The sequence below is a fragment of the Panthera uncia genome, chromosome D1, assembly GCF_023721935.1.
Source record: "Panthera uncia isolate 11264 chromosome D1, Puncia_PCG_1.0, whole genome shotgun sequence".
Lineage (NCBI taxonomy): Eukaryota > Metazoa > Chordata > Mammalia > Carnivora > Felidae > Panthera > Panthera uncia.
This window is the reverse complement of record NC_064808.1, coordinates 92,382,463-92,405,905: the sequence shown is the minus strand read 5'-3', so window position 1 is coordinate 92,405,905 and position 23,443 is coordinate 92,382,463. Positions and strand designations below refer to the sequence as shown.

Genomic DNA, 23,443 nt, shown 5'->3' with positions numbered 1-23,443 from the left:
ACTAGCACCTGTGCTTTGATAAATAAATGTTCAGGTTAAGTCAATAAATTTACATGATTTGGAGACAGAAGCTCAGACCTCCACTTCGACACTTACTGTGTTTGCAACTACAGGTAAGATTTAAGAATGGGGAGGGGCGCCTGGGTGGCTCAGTCGGTTAAGCGGCCGACTTCGGCTCAGGTCATGATCTCACGGTCTGTGGGTTTGAGCCCCGCGTCGGGCTCTGTGTTGAAAGCTCAGAGCCTGGAGCCTGTTTCAGATTCTGTGTCTCCCTCTCTCTGCCCCTCCCCCATTCATGCTCTGTCTCTCTCTGTCTCAAAAATAAATAAATGTCAAAAAAAAATTTTAAAGAATGGGGAAAAAAAAAGATTTGGGGATGGGGTTGGAGGTGGAGAAAATAAGAGAACCCAAGACAGGATTCTTTGAGAAAGCTAAAGCTTTTTATAAGGTATAAGAAGCTATATAAACATGAGGCCATATTTATCCATTCAGTCGACACTTTATTAAAGCACCTATAATGAATTCTGAGTGGCATTAGGTCCTGGGGATGCCCAAGTGAATATGCCAAAGTGTTGGTGTTTTTTATTCTATTATTAGAATATCTGGGGAACACCTTCAGAATAGTAACCTCAAATGACCTGATGTATGGAAAAATTGGACGTAAGGGAGCTTTTGAAATGAGTTTGCTTGATTAGAAAAATAAAAAGACTAAGGGGTAAGCTTTCATAACTTTTTAAAAAGTTTACAATGTCATTTTAAGATGAACTTAGGTCAGCCAGTATGAAAGCAAGAAAAGAAGAATTCGCCTCAAGTTCTAGCAGGAGACAACACGGTTTGGGGAAAGGATTAGGAAGAAGGAACTTCTTCTAAAACAGTAGAGCCGGCGATTGAATTCCTCTGCTGTTCTACTCCAAATATTTTGAAAGTGATTAGCTAATTCTCTCTCAGTGGCTTCAAAGAAAGGACTCAATGTGGGGTGCTAGCATAGTCATTTTTGAAGTTCCACTTCTAGAATCCTGTGAATGGTAACTAGGTGGATTAAAAGTCTGTTTTCTTCTTTATCCCTTATTTGGCTGATGTGTCTTGGTCCAGATTTGGAAATTCATAGACATTGCTATGAAATGTATCACAGAGCATGACTCACGATGAAAAGGACAAGTGTGTAAATTGCCTTACCAGTGAAAAATCCTCTGCCTGTCCTCCCCTTCTTTTCTGGAACAAAAAATTCAGTTGTTGTTTTTTTGTTGTTTTTTTTTTCTCTGATTCACATCCTGAGGAAATCAAGTCACAAGATGGCTGTGTTCAATACAAAAAATATCTCCAACCCACTACACTTTGAGAATGTAAGCTCTTTTTTAATCCAGATGTTCATGATCTTTCCAAGGAAGCCTCTTCTTCAGAAGAATTTGGTGCACTTAACGATAGCTAAAAGAGTCGGAATGTCATTCATACCCGGAAGTTACATATTAAGTTCCCTGAGGCTGTAACAGGTCCGCAGAATGTGTTCGCCAATGGCAACCCACCCGTACTGGGTACACTAGGCACTTTTGTAAAGTGATGGTTGGCATTCATTAAATTCTTAGTAGGTAGGAGTTATCAATCTAGATTTTACATGCGTTACTTCATTGAATCGGTTGAATTCAAACTACTCGGTGAGATAAATACTGTTATAGACCCCAATTCCCAGATGAGGGAAATGAGGCTCAAAGAGGTTAATTCACTTGCTCAAGATGATGGAGCAAATCAGACACAGAGATGAGATTCAAACCCAGAGCTGGAGGACACCAGACCTTAAATTGCTGACTACTATCCTCATCTGATCTTTTAAAAAAAATATGATACCCGGGCCCCTGGGCGGCTCAGTCAGTTGAGTGTCCGACTCTTGATTTCGGCTCAGGTCATGATCTCATGGTCTGTGAGTTCGAGCCCTGGGTCAGACTCCACACTGACAGTGCAGCGCCTGCTTGGGATTCTCTCTCCCTCTCTCTCTCTGCCCCTCCCCCACACTCGCTCTCACTCTCTCAAAATAAATAAACCTTAAAAAATTAAAACAAAATAATATCTCTATTATGTACAAGAAAGTGGAATCTCAGTGAAGATAGATAACTTGATCAGGAACACACCGATTACTCATGCTTCTTTGGCCTGAGATTTGAACTCAGGTCAGTTGGACTCCAACATTCACGTTCTAGACACGTAGGTATTAATCCCAAAAGACGAGAAGATAGCCTCACTCACGTTCACCCCATGTAAAGTATTCTTAAATTAATTCAAATAAATAAATGTCAACTCGGTACACAGCACTGCACGTGAGATAGAATATACTGTCCCTGAGCCCAAGAATCTTTAAATTCTTATTGGCAGATGACTGGAATGAGGTCAGTTGCAAAGCACTGCGTCATCATAGGTAAAATGACATCCTATGAATGGAATAAATGGAAAGCAGTGATAAGAGAAGAAAGTTGATGTAGAAAAGCTTCCGAGAGGAGGAATAGAATAAAACTTATGTTGCATGGCCTTGACCCCACTGTCTAGTATCTTCCTGACTCTTTTGGGGGTGGGGGGTGGGGAAGATGCTTTGGAGGCCCTATGGAAAGAAAACACAGTCTTAGCACTTTTTAGAAACAGTCTATTAAAGATACAGCTCATAATCACAGAGCAATGGAAAGGCTGGAGAAGAAGAAAGGAATTTTCTGTGATTATGACTAAAACTACTGGCTATTACTCTGTCTCTTGGCGTGTAGGTTTCCATCGGGTTCCTTCAAATACAAACTATAATAGATATAAAATCACACCCAGACTCATTCTTTGTAAAGAAAAGAAAAAGGGCAGAGGGGAGGGAGAAGAAGCGTCAACCGCAACATTTTCAAGAGATTTTTCATGAGCTCTCTCCAGTCTAATGGAAAAGAAGAAAAACTTTTTTTCTGAATTAATGTTGGAAATGGAGTTTTACTGGATGAATGGATGGACTAGAAGATTGACTGCTTATTTCAACCCCCTTCCTGCAAACCTCTAATTTAATAAAGAATGGGATATTTAAAAGAACCTTTGGGGTGACAAACATGTATTCTCTATTTACATGGTTGTATCTAAGCTGCGTTCAATTTTTCTTCAATCTAACGCATAGACTTCAGTCTTTAATAGGAGTATTTACCGAAACTTCTCTAAGAACATTATCCGAACTGTACTGGGGAGGTACTCAAGATGTTAATGGGCATTACTAAGTAAAACAATCTGATAGTCAAATAGCTCTGGGAAAGCAGAGCTCAAATTCTGCAGCCTTAGAAATGTTAATGTGCATTTTGAATCTCCAGTAGGGACATATTCAGAATTTCTCAACTTGTTTGTTTGACCTAAGTCTACCTTGTTATTTTATGGAACTTGTGTGTTAATATATCACAGACCTAGTGTTCCAAGAGAGGAGCCGTGTTCTCCTTCCTCAAACAAGTTTTGGAAAGACGGCCATCACAAGAATTAGGTCCAGGTAGATCGAACCATGGGTGGAGAGAGAGGACGCGCCACCAAAGACTGGCCATGTCTTTGACCCCATGCCTGGGGGTGACGAGCCTCCACTTCCAGGTTCTGTGGGCTTATCACTGAATGAGAATGAGTGACAAATCTCCAAAGCCTTATTCCGTGCTTCTTGGGGCCACCCTCCCAGCAACATCATAAAGCATTAGTCATTCTTTCCCATAATGATCGGCTCAGAGTTAGCATTGGTGGTAAATGTGGGAGACAAGGCAGGGGTCTCTCTCCACACAATAGCCAAAAGCTCTGGAAAACTGAAGGAGCACACGGAGTAAAGATGGTTACCAGTTTGCCTGAACATACGTTGTCAACTAAATTTTAGTATTTCATCCGTAATCTTTGAGATACAGCTCTTTATTTTTATTTAACTTATTTTTACTTTCTTTAGAGAGACTGCACGTGAGTGGGGGAGAGGGGCCGAGGGACAGAAAGAGAATCTCAAGCAGGCTCCACACTCTGTGTGGCGGATCCCACGACCCTGGGATTGCGACGCCAGCCGAAATCAGGAGTTGGACGCTCAACCCGCTGAGCCGCCCAGGTGCCCCAAGTGCAACTCTTTTAAAATGCCGTCATTATTTACGCCCATTTATTTATTTTTTTAATGTTTTATCTTATTATTTATTTTGAGAGAAAGAGAGTGTACCAGGGAAGGGGAAAAAGAGAGAGAGAATCCCAAGTAGGCTCCACGCTGTCAGTGCAGAGCTCAAGGCAAGTGAGATCATGACCGGAGCTGAAGTCAAGAATCAGTCGCTTAATTGACTGAGCCCATCCAGGCACCCCTATTTATGACCATTTAAAGAGGAGGAAATGGTTGTACTGAAGGGGAAGTTTTACCTCGTAGAGTTCTATAGCTAGAAGGAAATCCTCGGGCAAACCTTGTGTCTACAAAAATGCAGTTCACTTAGTCGACAGAACACCTGATAATCACAACATCTAAGTGACTTAATTCCTAACACATCACATGTCTGGCTGAGTCAAACCGTGTCCCCTGAAGCAGTGTTTCTCTGCTTTATCTTCAGAGTCAGCTACGTATAAAAAGCCACAGTCAGCTGGTTAATACCTTATGCATTTGGCAATGGCATTAACCAAAATCTTTAGCCAGAAAGTAAAATTAATACAACTCTTAACATGAATATAGTATCTTTCCGTGTACCTGTATTTATTTATTTATTTTTCTTTTACATTCATTTATTATTGAGAGACAGAGAGACACAGAGCGTGAGCAGGGGAGGGGTAGAGAGAGGCAGAATTCGAAGCGGGCTCCAGGCTCAGAGCTGTCAGCACAGAGCCCGACGCGGGGCTCGAACTCACGAACTGCGAGATCATGACCTGAGCCGAAGTCAGTCGCTTAACCACCTGAGCCACCCGGGCGTCCCTCATGTAACTGTATTTACACACCTTTTCATATCTTCCAAATAGTCTTGTCAATTAAGAGCTCTCTGTTTTAAAGATAGTCAGGTTTAAAGAATAACTTCAGTTTGTATAGCGCTTTGCAGTTTATACTTTTATTTATGTGCCTTATTTTGTCCTCAGTATAACGATGAGCACGTTCATTTTATGACCGAGAAATCAGCGGTTGAGAAATTATCGCCGAGCTAATTCCTGGCAGAGTGAGATTGAAACTCAGACTCTGATTTCAGATTTAGCACTAACTCCCCGTGAAGTCGATCAATACCCACATTTTTTTAAGGATTTTATTTGTAAGCCCATAGTAATTTCAATCTTTGCTTACTCCTAGCGTATGGTACTATAAAATTAGTACTTCACTGGAAACTTATTTTCCGATTATTTCACGTATCCTTGCCTTTGTTTCTAATGTCTACTTATTTATTTTGAGAGATAGAGAGAGAAAGAGGGAGCAGAGGAGGGGCAGAGAGAAAGAAGGAGAGAGAGGATCCCAAGCAGGCTCCGCACTCAATGCAGAGCCTGATGAGGGGCTCGATCCCATGACTGTGAGATCATGACCCGAGCTGAAATCCAGAGTCGGATGCTTACCCGACTGAGCCACCCAGGCGCCCCCCACGTATCCGTCTTATCTATGCCATTCAGACATAAGCTCTTGGTTATGTTCCGCTTTCAGACATCCCCGGAGCCTCTCATAGGCTGTTCCTACCCCAAAGAACACACCCCCTACCCCCACACCTTACACAACCAAGCCCAATCCTCCTATTCAACACAGTATAGGCCAGGGGCGGCCCTTTCCTACCATTTGGAAATTTTCTCTGGCCTTCTCAACCCCCATGCTTGTTAGGGAAGAGACTGTCCTGTATGTTATGGGCTCCTACAGCACCACTGATGTCCATGGAGGACTCATCCCATGCGTCGCACTGCAAGTGTATATGTTTCCCACTTGACCTTGACCATCTTGGGCTACTTCTCTTCGAATCCCCAGAGCCTAGTACGCAGTAGGCTGTCAATAAGTAATAAATAACTGATCTAATAAATAGATAAAGTACCACAAAACGAATTAGTGCCTTTGAGGAGTTTCCAATCTCCCGGGGGAGGAAAGCCTGTCAACCAACCATGACGAGCAACACGAGGAGCTCTATTTCCCGGTATGGATGGGTCCCACGTGCTCTGGGAGCACAGACAGGAAGGAATTGTGCTGCCCAGGCAACCAGCCCTCAGAGGCAGTGAGGTTGATCAGGGCCTTCAAGAAGAGTAGAAGGTCAGCAGCCGATGAGCGTGGAGCGAGAGGAGGAGGGTGACTGGGTGGCAAATGGGAGGCGACAGCAGGCTTTAGCGGGGCTCTGTTTCATTGGCTATATAGCAACCTCTTCTCTGGGCGAGCTGCCCTCTCTCTCATGGCGCTGAGAGCAGCCACCAGTCATGGTGTCTTGTTTTCCTGGCCCAGGGAACTTCTCAGAAGTCTTATGAATTTCCTCATCCTCCTGGAGAAAGCGGATCGGAGAGAATGAAATTGGCCCGGGGCGAGAGGTGGAGGACAAAGTCGGAGGAAGTGTGTCGTGCAAGGGCTTGAGTCCCTGATTCTGGTAACTTCCAGAGTCTGGTGCAGCCCTGCCCTTCTGGAGTGTGGTTTTGTACCTCAACTAAGTCAAGAACACTTGAACACACAAGAATCCTGATCAACACCAAGACCTTGAAAAAATCTCGCACCACAAGCTCAGAGATAGGTACCAAGTGGCTCCTCTCTATTTTCTTCCTCAGGTGGACCCTTTCCATCCCCTAGTTCCATCTAAGAATAGGCTTAAGCCCCTTTTCCAAAGCCACCCACCCTACTTAAAACCGAGTCTACACTAGAACCCGAACTCTCTTCCCAGAAGTGTTCTTTTTGCCACAGACTACTCCCTTGCCATTTGCTGGCTAATTGGCCTTAAGAGTAGAGGTGATCTTGGGATTCCCATGTGGCAAAAAATAAAATAAACAAATAAAAATGGACAGGGGCGCCTGGGTGGCTCAGTTGGTTAAGCGTCCAACTTCGGCTCAGGTCATGATCTCGCGGTGTGTGAGTCCGAGCCCCGCATCAGGCTCTGTGCTGACAGCTTGCTCAGAGCCTGGAGCCTGCTCCGGATTCTGTCTCCCTCTCTCTCTGCCCCAGCCCTGCTCACACGCTGTCTCTGTCTCTCTCGAAAATAAATAAACATTAAAAAAATGGACAAAGCATTTGTGAGATGGACATAAAGTGATGACATTATTGATTTTTAATTCATTCGACAAATAGCCCCTGATGTGCACCTGCCTCCGCGAGGGGTTGGTAGTTTGAAACAAACAAGGCGTGCTCCTTGACCTCAAGGAGTTCACCAAGGAGACTGAGAAACAGTATGGCTCACCCAGAGCTCACGTGTCCTCAAGTTGGCCATCTGCGAGAATAAGGACTTACTTCTTTCACAATTGCTGATAAGTCCTTTTTGAACCAGTTATGAGCCGAGCAAACATGCCAGCTCATAATTTCATAGCTGCATTTAAATTCATTTTTAATCAAAAATAGTGTCATTCAGCAGGGCCAATTAGATATGGCATTTGGTTTTTTGGAAATGCAAAACATCCTGCAAAGACAATGATTTTCCCCTACTAAATACATGCAAAACAATATGCTATAGGCTCTGAGGTCTGCTGTAAAATAGAAGGTTCAAAGATGTTTTGCCCAAGGCTAGGCAGCACCACAACCCTGAAGGAAACTATTTTCAGGATGGGTAAACTTTTACATATTGTTAAAATGATGAGTTCTAGAGTTTATATTAAATTTCTAGACAGGCACATATGTGCCCAGAGGCAGGTGCCAGGATCACCTTAAGTCACCTTGAGTCCCTTCCAGCTCTGTGATTCTGCAATTGCTTATACTGGATTTCTCCAAGTCTGTGATGGGCTGAAGAGCTATTCCTGTCCTAGTTCTTTTCCTTATATAGGTCAAATCCCATTCCAACGAGAACCATAACAATAACCACCTCGTGGCCTGGTTATTTTAGACAACCTGATAAAATGAGAATCAAGTATGACCTCCAAGCCAGAGCTGGTTGCTACAGCATTTGACCTGAATATTATTTAAGCAAGGAGGAAGCCAGCCTACTAAGTTTTTATCTTCATGGCACTGGGCCACTGCGAAACAGTCAGACTGAAGGTACGGAAAAACTGCCAGTGAGCCCAAACCACAGCACTCGGGAGTCCTGAATCAGTGACTCCATTTGCCTGATAGACACTGGAAACTCAGAACGTCCGGGGACTGGATTCTGTGAGTCTCGGTGTGAGTGCGGTATCCCTCTGTCAACTCCCGCCAAAGAAGGCCCAGGCAACTTGCACATCCTAATTCAGGTCTATAAATAAGCCCTCTTGTCATACTGAGTACCCCCCTCCCCCAAACCTAAGGCTCCTTTCTCCATTCTTTCCCCGTAGTGCTGGATTCATGCTTCTTTTTGCCTATGTTGCCCTTCTTTCTTGGAACGAAGTGCCAGTTTCTTGTCTCTGACACGTTCCTCGGTAAGAACGTGAACTCCCCGAGGGTGGAAATTTGCTTGTTTGGTTCCCAGGGGGATTGAATATTGGGATCTCCTTTCTAGAATGTAAGCTCTACAAAACCATGACATCTCACATCTAGAACAGCGCTGAGCATGTAGTAAATGCTCGATAATTATTTGTTAAGTGAATGCTCTGTGCCTAACACAATTAAGAGTTCCATAAATGCTCGTTGCTTGAACAATCGAGAGAGTGAATAAAAACGTTTCCCTTATAACAGTGAACACTGAAAAATTATGATTTAACATCATACCTCAAATTCTGCCTGGACTCCAGAGCTTTCCAAACTGAAGAAGCTGTGAGTCACTGGGCTTGGAGGGGAGGGGTGTTTGTTTGTGGAGAACTTGTTTCCCGACCTCGATGAATCACATGTATAATCACCCCAACTGCATCCTGTCTGGGGAAGTAACCAAAACCCCTATTTCTGGCCCCGATGGCTTTTTGGTTTTATGAGTAAATGCCACTGGCATGCCATTAAATAAGTGCCCTCAGGAAGCCCTCAGCCAGTGCTGTAACCTACGATAGTCAGGTTACAGAGGAACAGTCTCGTGAGGAGAGCACAGGATGAAGGTAATAACCTATCTCGCCTGGTCCATTAACTCTAGGAGCTAAATGATGACTTGGCCTCCAGGATCTTTTCAAACACCTGTTCCATCTCTTCCCAAATCACAGGTATGACCATGTAATTCTCCCGCGGAAAAACATGCAAGGATTCTCATCATCCACCCAGTAAAGATCGCACGTCTTTTATTTTTCTTTGAGAGAGAGAGAGAGAGGGAGAGAGAGTGCGAGTGGGGAAAAGGGGCAGAGGGAGAGAGAGAATCTTAGCCAAGCTCCCCGTTCAGCACAAAACCTGACGTGGGGCTCGATCGCACGAACTGTGAGATGGTGACCTGAGCCAAAATCAAGAGTCAGACGCTCAACCAACTGTGCCACCCGGGTGCCCCAAGAACAAACTCCTTAACCTACAATTCGAGGCCCCCGAGAATCCGACCCTGACCTGCTTCCCCGCCCCAATCCTCCTCTATACCTGTAGAGGTTCACGTACAAGTCCTACACTTGGCTTGAGGACTTGGTTCTCTCTGCTTGCTCCTAGAATGCCCACTCACTTCCGTTTCCAAATGTCTAAAACCTACACACTCCCAGGTCTCCCAAGATGCGACTTCTTCCACAATTTCTTCAGCGACTGTCTAATCAGGAAAAATGACTTCTCCTTTGAGCGTGCTCAGACTTCATTTATGTTTCCATTCCGTTGCTTCTTTCTAATTTGTATTATAGACACAAAGGTACATGTTCATGGCTCTAATAAATCACTTATCAGAATATCTGAATCTTAGTCCACGTGATACTGCTTAACTCCCAGCAGTGCCTACCCCAGTGGACACCCACATAAAGGTAGGCTGCTTGAGTGGAAAAATGGGAAGTTCGATTGTTTAAATCCTTATCTTCAGCTCGGAATCTTCAGGGAAGATTTGACAAAAGAGTGTCTTACTCTCATCTCTCTTGTTCTATTCTGTACTCCCATTCCAAGAAAACCTAAGATTAAGAAAACCTTGAGTCTCTGCAAACAACTCATTTTATATCAAAGGCAAAGTCTTCCTTCCAGGCTTCCTCTCTCCTAATATCCAGCACCTCATGGCCTACCTCGCTGGTAGATGAAACGAGCTCCTGGGGGGGGAGGCGGGGGGGGGGTGTAATTTTGATAATAAACCGAGTAAAAGCAGAACATAATTAAGAGGGGATTTGCCATTTCAAAAAGCAAACTTTTAAAAAGATAGCATATTCCCCAAACAAAGACGGTTCTGTTCCTGGCTGTTTCAGAATATCCATGCCACAGTGCCAATTTCAGGGCGGGTACATTCCTTCAGTATGGATAAGTGAGAGTTGAGGCAATAAAGCTTAGCTTTGTTTGACTGCGAAGCATTTTTTTTTTTTTTCTCCTTTCTGGTTATTAGTGTTCCTCTGCTTAGGAGAATAGGACCGTAGAAGCAGAACGAGTGCAAAATCACCCAGGCCAAGGTCAGATAAAGAGGGAACGGAATGTCAAGACTATTGCTTCCCCTACTGTTCTTTGGCCATGACCACATCTGGGTGGATGAAAGAGACAGGCAGCCGTGACCACAGCCTGACAGCCGTCTCGGTCACTGCTTCTCTAACAGCGGCCCTCGGGGCAGCGTCCCTTCCCTCTTAGGAGGCCAAGGTCTACCTACACCAGTTAGTGGCCACGGGGCCACGGGGCCACGGACAAATCTGCACCTTCTCCATCAGTTAAATGAGAATAACATCTCTTGCAAAATAACACGGTCAGACTTTATCAACCGTAAAGTGCAGCTCCAATATTAGTTGGTGCAGGAAATTCAAAGATAACTTTTTTTTTTTCATTACCCTCCAACTGGGGTTGGCCAACTTTTTCTGTCAAGGGCCAAAGAGTCAGAATTTCAGGTCTCTGTTGGGGCTCCTAGAATGCCTCGGTAGGAGGCAAGCAGCCACTGACAATACGTAAGTGGGAGCTGTGCTTTGTTCTGATAAAACTTTATTCACAGAAACAGGTGGCAGACTGGATTTGGCCCATGGGCCGTATTTGCAAATCCCTGCCTCACATCTTGGGAGAGAATGAAACTCCAGAGGCAGACACAGGGGCATATCTAAAACCTTTCCAGAATGATATAATCAGTTTTTATGGGCAACTGTCCTGAGACTTTCAGACGTCTCTCTTAAGATACTTTTTGAAACCAGAATTTTCGTTTTGTACATTATCATCACCATCAACCTCATTTTGTGCCCTTATCTAGAAGTATTACTGAGAGGGGCATAAAAGGTCCCCAGTTTTCTACATCTACCACTTGACCACACTCTCTTCTGGGAAAGACAGCTCTGATTATTGTTACAGAAAATATCAATCACACTTGTGGTGAAAGGTCACTACATTTTTTTTAACAAATTGGTCCTTTGAGCAAGATGAATTTTAATGGATTGGTTTATTAACCTAAAGGTTGAACCAGACTGAGAGTAACTGAATGATTTGTTCATAATTAGTATTATTTATAATTATTTTACTTGGGAAAAAAATATCACCTTAAATGTCAGGATGTTTTTTTAATTGCCTCAGATGAGATTCACAATAATTGACTTTGCAAATGTATTTTAAAAAAACTCATTTAAAAATATCTGAAGCTGCCGTGAGTCTGTCTGGAAGAGGTGGATATTGATATTCATTCCTGGGAACGGGGCAGAAATTGATCCATGACTTTTTTTTTTTTTAACCACGTGAATTGTGTATTGTGATCACTTCTGGACTCTAAAATAGCTGAGATGCTGATACAGTTCATTCCTCCTCCTCCCTATGAAGTCTGCTCTCTAAGTGAGTGTCTTGTGTGAATGTCACTGCATGTTTTTGCTCAAATGTGTATTTGCATGTATTTTGTTTTGTAAATTTTTTTTTAACGTTTTTTATTTTCGAGACAGAGAGAGACAGAGCATGAACGGGGGAGGGGCAGAGAGAGAGGGAGACACAGAATCGGAAGCAGGCTCCAGGCTCTGAGCCGTCAGCCCAGAGCCTGACGTGGGGCTCGAACTCATGGACCGCGAGATCGTGACCTGAGCCGAAGTCAGACGCTCAACCGACTGAGCCACCCGGGCGCCCCTGTATTTTGTATTAAAGGAGGAGTAAGTACCTGCTTGAAAGAAGGAATATATATGTGTGTGTGTGTGTGTGTGTGTGTGTGTGTGTGTGTGCATGCGCGCTTAGGGTTTTAGAAAAATATAGTCTGCATACATATTATGCATCTGTACACATGACTTAGAGAGGATACAAACTTTCTGAAGGTGAGTAGGTATATGGCTTACACTTAGCATCTCTATAAAGATTTAATTTATTAGTCAATTGGCAGAGAAGAAAATAGAATACATTAACACCTGGGAAAGACAATTTTTAAAATAATTAAGGCTATGGGGCGCCTGGGTGGCTCAGTCGGTTAAGCGTCCGACTTCAGCTCAGGTCATGATCTCACGGTTCGTGGGTTCAAGCCCCGCGTCGGGCTCTGTGCTGACAGCTCAGAGCCTGGAGCTTGCTTGGGATTCTGTGTCTCCCTCTCTCTCTGCCCCTCCCCCTCTTGCACTCTGTCTCTCTCTCTCTCTCTCTCTCTCTCAAAAATAAATATACGTTAAAAAAATTAAAAATAAAATAATAAAACAAAATAAAAGGTTGTGAGATACAGGTCGATCACTAGTAAGAAACACGCAGCAGAACAACGATGATGAGCTCTTACAATTCTATGACTCTGTAGAGAGTTACAAACTTGTGGTGAGCTCAAGTATAATCTCATGAGTGCCTCACATCTACATCTGGATGCAGGAAGAAAACGTAATAGCAGCTCCATTTGACGATGGAAAGAGAAGGCTCAATGAAATCAAGGGATTTGCTCATAGTCTACACTGCCTTCCCCATAGAGCACACTGCCTCAGGAACCTAAGGAAAGGGTGAATGCGCCCACAGGTATCAAAGCCAACTACAGCCTTCATAGGTCAACAGAAACAGCCTGCCCCAGAGTGCAGAACCCGACTTCCCATCAGAGACATTTTAGTGAATAAGTAACACGTAGTCTGGAAAGAACATTCCAGGCAGGGAATATGGTGATGGGATTATAAACACAGCCTTCTTATTTGCTTCTTCCAAGTGTAGTCTGATCATGTGCCTGAGACACGTTGTGACATTTACTCGAGCAGCAGTGTTGAGGACACAGACGAATCACTCTTCCAGAGAGGGAAGCAGACACCATCAATCACTATCTGCATGTTTCAGAACTAGAAACGTGTAGCCGAGGCCAGAAAAGAGAACATTGGAAGGTGGCTAAAAGGGAAAGAACACGGAGTTCCCCACTTATCTGCCAAAGAGGTTACTCTAAAAAGTGATATGGAAATTGGGGGTTATGTACTGAGATTTTCCCGCAAATAGTAAACACACATGTCCCTCCAAAGCTCGGCAGGAACATGCCCCGCTGAGCATCGTAAGGGTATCTTAACTGATTAATTATTATTAATGCCATCTTTTATTTAACTAGCAATTATAATCTATTAGGAACATTTATTCACATTATCTTACTTATTCAATCCTCAGAAAAATCCTATAAGGCTCATTAGTAATATATTATTATCTCCCTGTTATAGACAAAGAAAAAGGGGATTCTGACGTCTCCTTGCTTCAGCTAATCTCCCTAAGCTGCACAGTGCGCACTTCTGACTCCTGGTCCGTTACCGACAGCAACTGCAGGAGACTGGAGAGGAGAGGGGGAAAGTCTGAGACATGGGTTCGGAGCAGAGAGAACCTGAGAAGGCCGGCCGACCAGAATTCCTTCCAGTTTAGGGAGTCCCAAGTCCGGAGTGGCTGTGGCTATCTGACACACAACCAGACCGATTAGCTGGACCTTCAGGCACACCTACTCACTTTGAATCTTCTTGCGCCGCTGAGCGCTGGCTTTCAGACTCCCGGCCTCTGAAGTCCTGTGAAGTTTCTGGGCGGCAGAGTTGGAACCAACTTCAAACTAGTTTAAGCCTCTGAGTCAGTTCACAAACCCTCCCTTCTCCGGCCCCGGCCCCGCGGTCAGCCTTTTGCATCACATCCTACAAGCGTTTTTGTTCTTTTGCACCCCTTTGGGGGTTCCTCCCTCTGCCCTTCCTCGGTCTCTCTGCGCTGCCTCCCCCCCCCCCACCCTTAATCTCCCCTGACACCCCGTGTCTACTCCATCCACCCTCCCACCATCAAGGGCTCCGTGCTCCTCACCCCCAGGAGCCCCTCCGGCGTCCTCTCCCGGACACCTACCTGGGCTGTGCCGTCACAGGCCCCTCCTTGGTTCTGTCTGTCTGAGACCGCCGGCCTCTGTCCAGGGCCTGGGAGCCATGAAAGTCTTCAAGCTCTTTGTTACTTTTCCTCCTTAGCTTATAATGCTAGGTCATTAACAACAGACAAGAAAAGATGGCATCAGCTGTGGTTCCCGGCTGCAGCCTCCAGAAGTGTTATCTCAGACCCCAACATTGCAACAAAGAAACCTCACAGTTGGGTCAAGCGCGAAAATCGGAGGACAGGAGGAGAAAACTTCAGCTTCCCAAATTCCACTGCCCTCCGGGGGCTCCCCCTTGTGGGAGATGCGGGGCATGGCAGGCAGGACCCGGCTGGGACCGTGCCTCCGTGGGAGGAGGGCCAGGGAGCCGAGCGCTCGCACCCCAGGGGTGTGGAGTCCGACGCCAGCCACAGCGGGCGAAGGACGGCCTCTGCGGGACGTGCCGGGCTGAGACCCTCCACAATTAATCAGGGGAAGGTTCTGGGGAGACGGAGCCCTCCGTGCCTGGAGGTCTCCGAGTCCAGGTGAGTGTGGCATGAGTCACGGGGCTTGCACAGCCTACGCTCTGCATGGGAAATGGTGGCTGGCAACCGTCTGCCTCCGCCTCGTGCCCAGGTCGCTCACCGGCACAAACGCATCATACAGTCGGACATTCACACTGGGCTGTTCCGCAGAGACAGGCGTGGTCTCTGCCGTCTGAGTAAGGAGAGGAAGGTCCAGTCTCCTGGACTCTGGCCAGCGTGGGCACAGGGCCCTTCGGAGCCCTGGCAATTTACTACTGCTCCCCACCCTGATGGAAACAGACGGTGTGTCCAAACAGTATCTTTCTCCAGAGCGATAGAGTCTCATTCATTCTCCCTTCCCCGGGCAGGCAGGTGGGAAATCAAACGCATTTACTCTTTCTGCAAGTAGACTCCAGAGGCTCGTGCAATTGAGGAAGGAAGGCGTCCCGTGCACTAGAAAAACCACCAGGGGAGCGAAGAAGGCCCCGCGTTTCCTGACTGCCTCCTGTCCCATGTGTCTAGACTATGCTCTGTCTCTGGAGAGAAGACACTGACCTTCCTCAGTGCAGGGCAATGAGCTGAACCATTAAGTTGTATTGATTGACCCCCCACCCCCCACCCAAGCCGCGAGGACAGTGTGCTGGGTATGACACAGATAGAGAGTCCCAGACGGAGCCTGCAGGAGAGAATTCATCATTATGTCGAACGCAGGGGAAACAACCAATGGTCTGTTGGGATGCTCTTTATTTCCCAGAACGGATAGTGACTGAATAAAGAAACTTCGCAGAATGACAACCGTGCTTTGGCCAGAGTTCCCCACACGGGTGGTGATACATTATCTCATTTCATTGCCACACCAGTTCTGAGACCTTGGTTGTGAAGTTAGGTTATCTCCATTTCATAGATGAAGAAACTGACGTCAAGAGTGGTTAAATGACTGTGGAGGCAGCGGCAGAGACAAGGAGCAAACCTAAGTCTATTTAAGCCTGGAGCTCTTCTCGCCCTAGCACATCGCCTCAGCGACCCTTCTAGCTGTCCTGGCAAGGGAACTCTGGCCAAGGGGTCAACATAAAACGTCTCCTGTCGGTTTCAGCAAAGCGAATCTCAAGCCAGTTCCCACTGACCTCTGTTAAATTCTACGATCTCCCTGATGTTCGTAGCAGCTCTGTACTGGGTCACACAGAAGACCGAGCTTGGGATAAAATCAGAAAACTCCATGTTTTAAAAGCCATAGCTTCATGGGGGCGCCTGGGTGGCTCAGTTGGTTAAACGTCTGACTCTTAATTTCGGCTCAGGTCATGATGCTCCAGTCGTGAGACTGAGCCCCATGTCAGGCTCCACACGGAGCCTGGAACCTGCTTGAGATTCTCTCTCTCCCTCCACTTCTGCCCCTCCCCCGCTCATAAGCATGCAGCTCCCTCCCTCTCTCCCTCTCAAAATAAATAAACTTTACAAATAAAATGATAATAAAATAATTAAAAAAAAAAAAACAGGGGCGCCTGGGTGGCTCAGTTGGTTGAGGGCCCGACTTTGGCTCAGGTCATGATCTCACAGTTTGTGGGTTCAAACCCCATGTCGGGCTCTGTGCTGACAGCTCGGAGACTGGAGCCTGCTTCTGATTCTGTCTCCCCCTCTCTCTCTCCTCCCCTGCCTGCGCTGTCTCTGTGTCTCAAAAATAAGTAAACATTAGGGGCGCCTGGGCAGCTCAGTCGGTTAAGCGGCCGACTTCGGCTCAGGTCATGACCTCGCGGTCCGTGAGTTCGAGCCCCGCGTCAGGCTCTGTGCTGACAGCTCAGAGCCTGGAGCCTGTTTCGGATTCTGTGTCTCCCTCTCTCTGACCCTCCCCTGTTCATTCTCTGTCTCTCCCTGTCTCAAAAATAAATAAAACGTTAAAAAAAAATAAGTAAACATTAAAAAAAAATGAATAAAAACCATAGCTTCTTCATGGGCTCTCCGTCCATAAGCAATACAGACACTACAGGTGTAAAAACAAAACAGACACCCTAGGCCAAAGGAGCTATGTGTCACCAAAATGATGATGATAAGTTGATTCATGACATGGTTCCCGACCACAGATTCAAGAAATATCTCTCAGACCTATATTGGGCTCTGGGCTAAATATGAAAAAGGCAACCGGCCCTGAAGACACTTAAACTTCGGTATATCAACTCGGGTCAAGTATAAAACAGCAGTAAGGATTTGGAGAATTCAAGCGGCAAAAGCAAACAAACAAACATCTCTTCCGCGCAGATGGATCTAAAACTGAGGATCTTTGGTAACAGGGATGCTGCGAAGGCTAGAATACGAGTCCGGACATTCTGCTCCAGAAGAAGAATCAGGGGGTTTAGCACGTGAAGGATGCTGCGTCAGGTACTGGAGAACAAACAGGACGATGGATTGGGGTGAAACACTTGCTCCTCTCTGGGCTGGGCAGAGCATCCCATTCTGACCCCACACCAGACACAATGCAATACGCTGGAAAGACAGCAACCCAGGTATAGAAGGGACCGGAAATCATGTCCCGAGGAATTCGGAACCCTGGAAACGTTCGGGCAGATGCAGATGAAACTCCATATAGAAAATAATGACTGTCTCCAAATACCCAAAGGACTCTCAGATAGAAAAGGGATGGGATTTTGCTCTGCCGAGCATCAGGGCATAGATTGGAACCAATGGGGAGCAGCCTCAGAGAGAATGCTATTTTATTCACTAGAATAAAAATATTCTGCTAGCTCAACCCAAAATTGGAAAGACCACTTCCCATCTGGAGAAGGCTAGGAGGGCTCTGTCATCGGAAGTTCTTTCGGTCAAGGAGAGACGCCCATGCGCACAGACCTACTGGAATGAAATCACCCTTCGGGATCCCTCTATGGGGCCTATGAACAACACGAGGCCCAAAAGGAGAAGTTGGATGGAGAATCCCATGAACCCTTCACACAGAGCATTCAGCTCCCATTGAGGGATTTCATGGTCTAATATGCTCATCAAAGATCACCTAAGCCCATAGTGTGCCTGCTGCCTTTTCCTCTCTTACCCTCGAACACGATTGTTTATTTTACTCTCTCAGGTAATTCCAGTATTTAATTAAGTGGACCATTTAAATGCCCTTCGGCATCGCAGACAACCCAAAGGAAAAGGTAAAACTCCTCGACTCTGTTCAGTTTAAGGAGGATCTCGGGTTTTATTTATTTTTTTTTTTTATGATTTTTTTTTTTTACATTTTTATTTTATTTTTGAAAGACAGAGCACAAGTGGGGGAAGAGCAGAGAGAGAATGAGACCCAGAATCAGAAGCAGGCTCCAGGCTCTGAGCTGTCAGCACAGAGCCCGATGCGGGGCTCGAACTCACAAACTGTGAGATCATGACCTGAGCCGAAGTCGGGCGGTTAACCGACTGAGCCACCCAGGCGCTCCAGAGGATCTCGGGTTTTAAAAAGAGATGTTTAGAAGCTGTCTTGTTGAATACTCCCACCCCTCATCTCTGAATTCAGGTGAGTCAATTGAGCATGGCCCGATCTCTGTCCGAATGCCGAGCTCCAGAGCTAATTCCGTCACAGGCCACTCTAATGGAGAAGTAAGCAAAACGTACGCACGCAAGATGCATCAGCAAGAAGGGGAAACAAAGGAAAAGAAAAGTGACACCTGTAGGAGGAAGAAAGGACCTAAAATGAATCGGGATTTTATAAAGTCAGAATTATAGTCAACTTTCAAAATACCACCTCTCGTCGGGCCAGGCATTCGGACACATTAGCGGTGAAAGTGCAGGTGAAATTGTGTGTGACACTACCTTTTGCATGGGCGTGCAAGCCTTCCGGTGCATGTCGGGGAGGTGGAGGAACAGGGGCAGGAGGAATGAACAAGGTAAAGATGGTCGATGAGGAGGAAACGGTATGGAGCTCTGAGGTGCTGGCAGGTGGCTGGTGCTTGAATTGTTTGCATGGTGCGACCCCGCGGCAGGGCGGTAAAAGCGAGTAGAAACCCGGCGAGGGTGGCAGACGAAAGAAACGGTGTGTTAAAGAACGGGTCTCTGATTCAGTAGAGGGGACAGAGGGCATTAAGTGGACAAGGGAAAAGACACAAAGCTTAGTGATGAAGGGAAAGGGAGAAACGTGAGATCACTAAGGGAAATTGAGAGGCAGGAAGAAGTGAAGAGAGAGCCTCTAGGGAGTTCAAGGCCTCTGGGCTCTTTCCAAGACCATCTAGGGGTCTCAAGAGATGGTAAGAGATGGGGGTAAACGATGGGGGCAAAGGAAGACCCTAGGCATTGAAAGATGTGAGTGGACAAAGGCAGAGAGGAAGCTGGACTCATCACGGGAGTTAGTTTCTCCGTTCCTAACTGGCTCATTCCTTCCTAGCTTCGGAGCTCAGCACCTTCCCGGCTGGAGAGGATTGTTAATTCATCAGAAAAATCCGAATCCATCCAGTGTTGACTCATCACCTTCTATATGCTCAGCTATGCCACAGAAATAGAAATCAAAATGGTACTAAAGAATCATGCTATGAAACGTCCCACGGTAAGCTGAATTATTATTAGTCAATTAACAGGCCTTTATTTAGTAAGTCCTATGGGCTGACGACTGTGGTAAGCCCTAGGAATATAGTCAGGACTAGCAGGCGAGCCCTCATGGAGCACACAAATAATGAGGAAGGAGGAGAGGGCAGCCAAGTGTAAAAATGACTGCAGAGAATTCTAGAGCGCTGTGGAGAAAAATAACATACAAAACTGGGTTCCCAGTTTCTAACCATTTTTTTATAGAAAAGGGGTGTGAGAATAGGGAATCAGGAGTAATCAGTCCGTAGGAAGTATCCCCAGTCAACTCCCCAGGGTCCAGAGGAGGGTTGTCGATGCTGAGCCCAGCTGGGGATCACTGGTATAACTGGTGGGGAGCCAGCCTGGGCAAGAAGACTGGCCCTGCCCCTCAGGAAAAACAGGCTCATAATGGAAGGAGAAAGCCTGTTACTCAAGATCTTTCCCTCCAGATCACGCTCGCCCTGCCCTATCTGACCAGTTCAGTTGGTGTGGCCACCACCCGTGGCTAAGTGAAAAAACGGTCCCTAAGGAGCCTCTCTGATTTCCTGAACTTTCTGTCCATCTTGCTCTTCTACTTGGGTTCACAGATAAGCCCAGCTCTTCTCATCCACCCTAAACGTCCGTTTCAGGGAAGCATTTGCATTTCCTTGGCACACGTACAGTGTGCTGAGTTCTTTTAGGCCAGGCCAATTACAACAAGCCCTAAAATTGCCGAGCCAAGTGGTTTCTTCAGGGATCTGCTTACATTCCCTCCCTGGAAAGGGCAGGGGGCCCACTTTGTACAGTCTGCACACAAAAAGGGCACGTTCTGCTTTTAAGGCGGAGTAGGCATGGGATGCTTTTACCAAAGAGAGGACGAGGCACAACCAATCTGCCCTTTGTTTTTACTCGCTTGATAGGGTCGCATGCTATTTAAAATGGGCAAGATGGGCTCAGGGTCGGCTCCCTTGAAGACTGTCTTGAGGAAGGGCTAGAGAAGATTTCAGTGTAGACCCCACGGGACCTCAAGCGGGCAAAACAATTTGTGTCAATACCTTCTCACAACATTGCAATTACATTTTTGTAATCCCATTCCACAGGGAATTGCCCCAAAGTTGTGGTTGTTGGGGTTGGTGTTTCTGATTTGGAGACTGTTACATGATGACTTTTCAATAAGTTCACCTCCTGGTTTATTTTCTATTATGCTAATATCAGAATGCGTAACATTCCCTAAGTCTCCCTAGCTAAGAGAAGGACATTGAGGGATATCTTAATGGGAGCATGTCAAGTTGGAGAGGAAAATCTGAGGTGTTCGCACGGGCCAAGATGACCCACGTGTGTCCAGAGATACCTAGAGCAGGCATTCAGTACCGAACTTCCTTACCCAGAGAGAAACTAAAGGGTTCTGAGGTCAAACCTGCCATTTCTGATTCGGAAGACAAAGGAATCAGGAGGGCAAATCTCAGTTGCAGATGGATAAATACATTCTAGGAACCTAAGCTGGCTTCAATGCCCTTCTCAAAAAGCCTGGCATTGTGAGCACGAGTGTTAATGCTGGCTGGCACCCTCCAAGGAGTGAACGTCCCTGGGATCCCCAGCTCTGCTTCACCCAGAAGCTCTCCGGCAGTTTCCGGCCCCCCTGGGGACCAGCAGTTGGAAATAACCACAACCCCATGCTCTGGAGGAGATTTTCCAAACTGAAGTTTCCCTGACCCGACTACAGGGATGCTTAGTTTTCCTATATCAACTAATGAAGAGTAGACATGAGCATTTTCGACCCAGGAAAGAAAGGCCATCTTAGGCTAAAAGCGGCTTTCGATGTGGAAAACCAAAGGGGGTATGAGGAGAGTCTGGTTTCTTTAATTAAGAAGACAGCTGGACCCTCATGAGCTGTTCATCCTCAGGGGATTTCATAGGTCCTTGGCCAGAGACCAACATGGGTCACAGAAAGAGGCACCCTCCCCCCGGCCTTTCTGTTAAAGTAAGAGCTTTAGTCATGTGGGTTTTGCTTATCCAAAGAATATTCTTTCTTGCCCTGAAGTCAGCATAAAAGAATGTGCTGCCAGGTTATCTGAGAGGCCCACAGGGAGATGCCAGTGTGACAAGCCCACGGGTCCCATGCCACAGTCTTTAACTGTGAAGGCCAACAAGACGCCATTTTCACTGCACCTCCCAAGGCCTACTGTCTTCAGGCGGCACAACAGCAACGAACAAAGAACTTAATTGTAAGTCGTTCCCCATTTCACTGTGAAAAAGCCAAAGAAATCCGGTAGCAGGGCCCTGGATGTATGAGTAGGGAAATGGGTGACAAGAAACCGAGGGTGGGAAGAATTTAAAACACCACAAGCTACCCAATACTGTTGTTTGCGCGGGATATTGCCGTGGTATTCTCTGCTAAATTTTTCCCCGCCCAATGCTTTGTGGAATTCTCCCCATTTCTGTGTGTAGAGAGCCCCAATAACTCTTCAAAAAGCAAGCCAAGCGTTAGCTAGCATCACCGTTAAGAGTGGGGGCAGAGCAGTGGCAATGGGACCCACACAATGGCATCACCCGTCATGGAAATGCAGACCTATGTCCAACACCCTATTTCTGACCTTGCCTCACCCTCTGTCAAGGCCGTATTCCACCCATAATGATAGGTTATGGGGATAAGTCTGCACAGCTAACAACAAGCCACTGCTGATGCCTCTTTTTTCCTCGGCAAGGAAAGTGTAGAAAGTCCACTTACTCCCACTGGCCACTGGACAAGTGCCCAGCGGCTCCCTGGGGACATCAGCTAGTGACTGTGTCACAGTTCATCCTTCCTTTGGCCAAGCCCTCCCTCGCAGCTGCTGAGCCGCCAAGCTCTGACCACTCATTCTCCACGTCTTCTTGCATTAATCCCTTTCTTTTCTTCCCGCTGCAATTGTCCTTTTTCTCTGTCTGGCTTTTGCTACCTCTTCCCATTGGTTTCCCAGGAATCCTGTCTCCCCACATGTAATCCATTTCACATGTGACTCTCAGTTGAGTCTTCCTGACGCCCCTCTTCTGTTCCAAAAACTCCTGATGAAAGTCTCTTGCCTACTGGTCTCTGCCCAAACACAGGGCTTTTGCATTGCCTCCCGATCAAAGTCCAACAAATAAACGGACAGCTTTGTCCACAAAGATTAACTTCTCCAGCGACTCACAGGTCACTCCGTAAGTAAAGGACCGAGACCCAGAAAACTGCTCCCACTTCATGGAGCCCAGGCACTGGAGGTGAACTGCACATGCGCTGTCCAAATGGGTTTCTCTCCTCTTTATGCTCTTTGTCCCAGTCAGGAAGCCCTTTCTGACATCTTCCCTGAATTATCCCTCAGGTTCTGGAATGTGCTATCTTCAACTGTTGTTTTTAAAAATTTTTTTTTTTGCGTTTTTATTCATTTTTGAGACAGAGAGAGACAGAGCATGAGTGGGGGAGGGTCAGAGAGAGGGAGACACAGAATCCGAAACAGGCTCCGGGCTCTGAGCTGTCAGCACAGGGGCCCGATGCGGGGCTCGAACTCAACGGACCGCGAGATCGTGACCTGAGCCGAAGTCGGCGCTCAACCGACTGAGCCACCCAGGCACCCCTCAACTGTTGTTTTAATAGCGAGTTCCACTCACGGAAACGAGACTAGCAAAGAAAAAAAAAAAAAAAAAAAAAAAGGAACGAGTGACTCCCAAGGAAAACACCAAAGAAGGGCAACATAGGAAATGGGGGAAGGAGCCGAAAGGTAAGCGAACAGATGTTTGTGACTCTTGTGCGTGTAACACCCTGCATCTTAGGCCCTTAATCATCTACAGGCTATTATCCTGGATTGTGAGGGGTATCCCTCTGCTGTCCTTATGCTTCCGTTACTCAGAACAAGTATTTATCACATATCATCACAATTAGACTCTACTAATAATCCGTGAGGATAGCAACGGTTTAATCGAGGAACGTGCCCACGGAAATAGGGCAGATACCAGAGCAGTGCGTGAAGACTAAAGAAAGCAACTTGGAGAATGAGGCGCAGAAAAATGGGTCATGTTACCCATCATTACAATATTGCCATTTCTGAGGCTTGACGCGACCATGGCTACCGGTGGGCGTTA

The 23,443-nt window shown here is 46.3% G+C and overlaps 1 long non-coding RNA gene across 7 annotated transcripts in view; it reads right to left on the bottom strand.

Moving 5' to 3' along the window:
• The window catches only part of LOC125915150 (uncharacterized), a 212,588-nt gene that overhangs the window by 34,060 nt on the left and 155,085 nt on the right, over positions 1-23,443 (bottom strand). For all 7 annotated transcript variants that reach the window (XR_007455587.1, XR_007455578.1, XR_007455585.1 and 4 more), the window contains one exon: positions 14,318-14,442. This is a non-coding gene — a long non-coding RNA (uncharacterized LOC125915150). The remainder of the gene's footprint in view (positions 1-14,317; positions 14,443-23,443) is intronic.